General features: G+C 46.0%; 1 non-coding gene across 1 annotated transcript; it reads left to right on the top strand.

Annotated features, from left to right (window-relative positions):
• Positions 1-205: 205 nt before the first annotated feature.
• On the top strand, positions 206-278 carry TRNAF-GAA. Its single transcript has one exon. It is a non-coding gene; the product is annotated as a tRNA-Phe (tRNA).
• The last annotated feature ends 6,052 nt before the right edge of the window (positions 279-6,330 follow it).

Genomic DNA, 6,330 nt, shown 5'->3' with positions numbered 1-6,330 from the left:
AAAGGGTAAAACCAATGATATAAATCTAGGTTATGTTTAAGATGAAATATAGGTTCCCTTTGGTTGACTCGGGGTTAATGTTTGGTTCGGTGCCTAAGATTGGCCCAATAATTAACACGTCAAAGTAACCTCAAACTTTGTTTAAAAAGTATGTTCGAATTCTATAACATTGTTAAAAAAAATATGTGTAGAAAACTTACAAGCGGCGGGGATAGCTCAGTTGGGAGAGCGTCAGACTGAAGATCTGAAGGTCGCGTGTTCGATCCACGCTCACCGCAATTTGTTGTTTTTGCTCCGTTCCGTCTTCGAAATTGATTAGCCATTCGATCTTCCGCTAACCGCAATTTGTTGTCTCCTTTCCCATGGAATTCGGAGACAACCGCGTTTACAGAGACGGAGAAGAACTGCTCAAGTGACTACATTCCGAGTTCGACTTTGAGTCCAGCATGGGATCATGCCCAAACTCCAGCATAAAGTCGACGCCGTGCCTTCTGTTTTTGCACAAAAATTCCGCTCCATCTCCCTCTCATCCAACTCCATCTCACGGCTTGTTCGTTCTTGCGCCGCGTGGAGAAAGCCATGGAGATCGGCAGCACGCTCAGCCGGAAGCGCAAGCCACTCGACGCCGCGACGGAGGTCTTCAACGTCTGCCCGGAGCGCGCGCGGGAGGCCGTCCGGCAACGCTTCCAGTTGGAGCTCGTCGCGGTCCGTCGTCTCCTCCAGAAGGCGGCCGCCCTGCCGGTGCCGGTGCCACGATCCCAGGAACCTCCTGCCAAGAGGAGCAAGAAGGCATCTACAGCTCCCGTGGTCGCGCGTAACATGGTGGCCGAAGAGCAGGAAGACGTTGACGTCCTTCCCGGCGTCTCCCCCATGGCCATCGCACTCGCACCGCCGCGGCTGCAGCCCGCCCAAGACGACGACGAGCACGTGGTCTGCGGCGACGCCGACGCGTCACCGGAGAAGATGCCAAAATATCTCGGCGATGACACAACCATCAGCGGCAGCCCTAGCTCGAGCAGCAGCAGCAGCGATTCGGACTCAGACTCCGGCAGCGATTGTGACACTGATTCAGAATTAGAGGAGGGCGTGGAAGAGGAGGAAGAAGAAGTTGACATATGTGGTGGCGTCTCCCCCATGGTGATCTCTCCGGCGCCGCTGCAGCTTGCCGAAGACGACGACATGGACATCTGCGGGGACGCGTCACCGGTTGATATGCCCAAGAATCTCGACGACGACGCAGCCATCAGCGGCAGCCCTAGCTCAAGCAGCAGCAGCGGCGACTCGGATTCAGACTCAGCAAGCGACGGCAGCAGCAGCAGTAGTTGCAGCAGCAGCGATTCAGATGACTCCGATTCAGATGAAAGCGTCGACGGCCCAGCTCCGGCAGAGCGTGCCGCCACGCCTCCGACAGCCGTGCTGATCGCCCGTGCCATGGAGTCCCAGGAAAGGCAGCTGAAGGAGGCGAGATCGAGAGCAAGGGAGAAGGCCCGGCAGGAGGTGCTGAAGATGGAGAGGACGGCGATGCCCGACAGCGAGAGGTTACACCGGACGGTCTTCAAGAGTCTCGACATTAAAGAGTACAACATGGCGACGCCAGAAAACGTGTTGCACCAGCTTGGGCTCTTCCTCAAGCCTGACGACGACGGCGATCAGGAGGAGCAGCTGCATCATCACAGCTTCGAAGAAGACTTGGAGGAAGGCGAGATTCGGTTCTGATCTTGGCTAGCAAGAATTCGATGCTGAAACTTGATTTGTTCTTGACGTCTCAAAGGAAGATGGCTTGTAAACTCTGTAAAATGTATGCTGAACTTTATTGAATATACATGAAGTTATCTGATCGATCGATTAGTTCGAGCATCAGCTAAACTCGTGCTCTCTGTTGTGTTGTACATATTTGAAATGCGTGAAATGTTTATCTTACGGTTGATCCATTTCTGCAAAAAGGTTAACATACTGGCAGCAGCGAAAGCCATATAGAGAAAAAGCATTTTGAAAATCATATAAGATCATCGCCATGAGCACGGAAAACTGAAGATCATACACTGAAAACGCGCATCGTCCAAAATAAAATGAAGGGCACGAAATCTTCTCGCCTGAGCACGGCATTCCATTTCTGCAACAGAGTACCTTCACAGCAGGCTGGCTACTTTTGTGTACAAAGACCATAAATCTTGTTCTTGTCCACAAACTTCAGAAAAGTCTTCTTAGGAAAACTTTGGATGAAGCTGGCCCTAACATTCAAGAAACAGGAAACCGAGAGATTCTGCATGGACAAACTTGATTCTTCTCATAGTGCAAACCTGTCGTTGAATTCTGGCATGGGTTTTACATGCCAGAAGGTTAGGATTGTCTTTTGTCAGAAAATGCCATTTAACCGACACTCTGACCACTGAGAATCAGTAGTCTTGCCTACCTACAACTGAACTACTATGAGTGCGTGATGATAAATGGTGTCGAGAACATTCAGAGATTGAAGGACCTTGGTGTGATGATCTACATGCTGGCGCAGGGCCATGTAAAATCAAGGAAGTGAGTTGCGATGGATGGGAAAACACAGTATGATTCATTTTGGCGTTGTTATGGGATTGGTAAATAAACAGTTCTTACTAGCAAAAGAACTGTCTGGTTGTCTGATGAGGGTACACTGGACGGTCCTCAAGAGTCTCGACATTCATGAGTACAACATGGCGAGGCCAGGAAACGGGTTGCACCAGCTTGGGCTCTTCCTCAAGGCGATGACGATCAGGAGCCGCTGCATTGAAACTTCGAAGAAGACTTCGAGGAATGAGAGATTCGGTTCTGATCTTGGCTGGAAGCTTGATTTGTTCTTGATGTCTCAAAGAAAGAAACAAGGCCTGTGTAAACTCTGTAAAATGCATGCTGAACGTGATTGAATATATAAATTTATTTGTTTCTGTTGTGTTGTATTGTACATGTTTGGATTGCGTGAAATGTTTATCTTACAGTTGCTATATTTCTGCAAAAGGGTTAACATACTAGCAGCAGCGAAAGCCATAAAGAAAAAGCATTTTCAAAATTTACAAGTTTTACAGTGATTGGCATTTTTAATAACCGTCCATCGACCTCGATCTGATGGTGGTAAATTGACGGAACCAAACTGACGGAACCAAAAGTGTGGGTCCGGAACCAAAATCTGTAGGACCGGAACCTCTAATATATATTACGAAAAGTAGTAAAAAACGAACGTCCTTTTCAGCGGCCAAATCGTCTGATAAAACTGCATGAATCTTAAAGTCGTGGCACGAATCTTATAGTCATCGGGTAGGAGAAACTATTAGAACAAAATCACAGTCCTGATCTCACTCGTCCTCCTCTCTCGATCTCGTTCTCGCTCACTGCCGTCACTCGTCCCCTAAATCACGACGGTGGTCACTTTGCCCTGGCAATCCTCTGCGTGGATGTGTGGATGGCAGTACGGACCCGGCCGCCGGCGCTAGGCAAGGGAGGAGTAGCGGCGGGGGCGGAAGACGAGGCTAGAATAGTCAGGCTCCTGATCGATCTCGTTGACAATTCTAGGGTCCAAGGTCCAGCCGCCGCTCGCTGCCCCCGCTTGCAGACCACCGATCTTGTAGTTCTTGTGTGATCGCTTACCGTAAGTTTGCGAAACCACCCCCCCAACTCACCGCTAGATTTTTGGCAAAGGTACACCAAACAGTCAAACACCATTCAGTGTATTTACGTACTGCTGATCTGACTCTACTTTGGTTACAGTTTAGCTATAATATAGATTACATGATTCAGATAATTCGTAGATGCAATTTAACTATACTTCATTCATTCATTGGAAAGACAGGGAAATAATGTTCTTCATTATCTATGTTTCAGATAATTCATATTCATTTAATTTTTTTGCCATGACATGTATTCATTTGCACTTGCAGGATGCGTGGAATGAAACTCTCTGCAGTCTCCTCATAATTGTGCCCTGCTTTTGCTTCTTCAGGGGAGTGCTTGAAGCAACAGGAGACCAGCACCCTGGGTCCAACGGCGAGGCTGGGCTCAATGTGATCTTCACGCCCCAGATGGTGGTGCTTTGGGCAGGAGATGATGGATGGTCAAACAGGGTTTCAGGAGACTTTCAGGCGTTCCTGGCACCGCAAGTGAGGCCAGTCCGAGTGGAGATGCCTAGTGTCTGCAATCAAACTTGGTCTTTCATTTGAGAAGGATATGCTTATGGACAATAATCTGAACAAGAGTCTGAATGCACTTCAGAAGGATAATCTTGTAAGGTTGTCCACCTCCTCCAGTTCTTTCCTCTTTCCGAGAAATTTTTAATTATGTACTAATATTCGCTGATGCTGCTGTTACTGAACTCTTGTAATTCTGCTTCTGAGTCCAGGCCACTGGTGAAGACTTCTGTTGAGCCATGTGATGAGAGGAGGCCCTTCCACGCTCTCTTGGATGTTGGTCTTCTTAGATGGTCACTTGCTGGCAAATACTAGAATCTTGGATGTTGGTTTTTTCTTCTTCCATTGAAGCATTGCTGGAGAAGTGTCATAATCCTTGGCTGTTTTAAGTGCATGGTTACAGTGACAGCGTCTGGCTTTAGTTCAAGCATGCCCTGTACCAGTGATCTTTCATTCTGAGGCTCTAATTTAGCAATGAGCTGAGTAGGCATACATGTAAACTGTTCACACGTTGATTGTAAAATCACAGTAAAATCTTGGAACACTGAACTTCATAGTTACATGTTTCCAACTCTCACGGGCGGCGGCATCGGCTGCGGGGCGGCGGCGTCGACGGGGCGTCGGCTGCGGGGCGGGGGCGGGGGCTGCGGCGTCGGCTGCGGGGCAGCGGCGTCGGCGGGGAGTCAGCTTCGGGGCGGCGGCTGCGTGGCGGCGACGGGCGCTCGTTTCTATCGAGAGATGTATCACAAATCCTCTATCGAGATGTATCACAATCCCAATCTGATTCTGATTTTTTTTTCTTCAACACTGATTAAAATGTCCGTTCCGGAGCTCTTTTACGGTGTCATATTATTATAGAACTTACACAAAATTTATTACAGATTTAATTAACGGTCACGAAAAATTACATTAGACGGAACCAAAATTCGATTAGACGGAACCAAAGTTCCATGCCAATCACCGTAAAAGAGCTCTTCAAAATTATATAAGATCATCACCATGAGTACGGAAAACTGAAGAACTAAATCGACACTAAAAACGTGCATGTTCCAAAACAAAATGAAGGGCAATCCTCTGCAACAGAGTAGTTGACATCGCTTTCACAGAAGGCTGGTTACTTATGTAAAACCATAAAGCTTGTGCTTGCCCACAATGTCGCAAAACTCAGATATGTGAATTCTCAAATGTACATATCTATCCTTCAGATTCATGTGAAGATTACAACATGACAATGTACAGTTACTAGCCTGATTGGTTGTGCAAAATTCGTAGTCAGAAGAGCTCCAGTCAAAACTCATGCCATACCAATTTCATGCCTCAATCTGCTGTAATTTACTGAACAAACATATTTAATAACGAAGTATATAGGAAACATGAGCTTTTTCCTGAATGGATATATCTTTCTTCCATTTTCTTTTCTGGGCAGACAGTCTTTCGGGTTTCTACCCAATTTGCATATTCAGGCTGGTTATCCTAACTATATAAGGTAGAAGTTACTTCTGGCCTTGATCTTTAATAGGGTAAGGAAATCTCTTGGACGAATGATGGGATAGCTGTTAGTTTCAGAGTAGTTATACCTAAAATTGTAGATGAGGCCAAAATAGTTTCATATGGCCCTTGTTTCATTTGGGCCATGGTTGCTGATGTTTTTTTTTTTTTTTTGATCACTACAAAAGTAATTGTCCTCTTTGAATAGCCAAGTGTGTGAGGGAGTTTATTTAGTCGGTGGATATTAGATGGATTTAAAATGTGAGAAATTCCCATTAATATGGCAATTGTTATTGACATATATGTCGCTTCCTATTATTTTGTTAGCTTCACCTTAGTAGTCTCTATTTCCCAACAAACTGCTAGATTCTATCCCAAAACATCTTATACTTTATTTAGGAACAGACGGAGTAACTTGTTATATGCAATGTATTTTATCATTGTCGGCAATAGTTTTCTTAGTGCAACTGATGGTACATCTGTTGTTAAATTCTGGAATGGATAGATGGCAAAGTTTACAATGGTCTTCTGTAAGAAATGACATTCTTGAATTAATACTGTCAGGTCAGCTGACACTCTGACCAGTGCGAATGAGTAATCTTGCCCTACCAACAACACGATTACTGTGATTTATTTCTTCATGGACATCAAATAACTTTTCATCTCGGGAATCAGCACGCTAATGAAAGAATGC

Source organism: Lolium rigidum, chromosome 5 (assembly GCF_022539505.1).
Source record: "Lolium rigidum isolate FL_2022 chromosome 5, APGP_CSIRO_Lrig_0.1, whole genome shotgun sequence".
Taxonomy (NCBI): Eukaryota; Viridiplantae; Streptophyta; class Magnoliopsida; order Poales; family Poaceae; genus Lolium; species Lolium rigidum.
The sequence above is the reverse complement of the archived record's forward strand: the minus strand, read 5'-3'. Positions and strand labels throughout refer to the sequence as shown.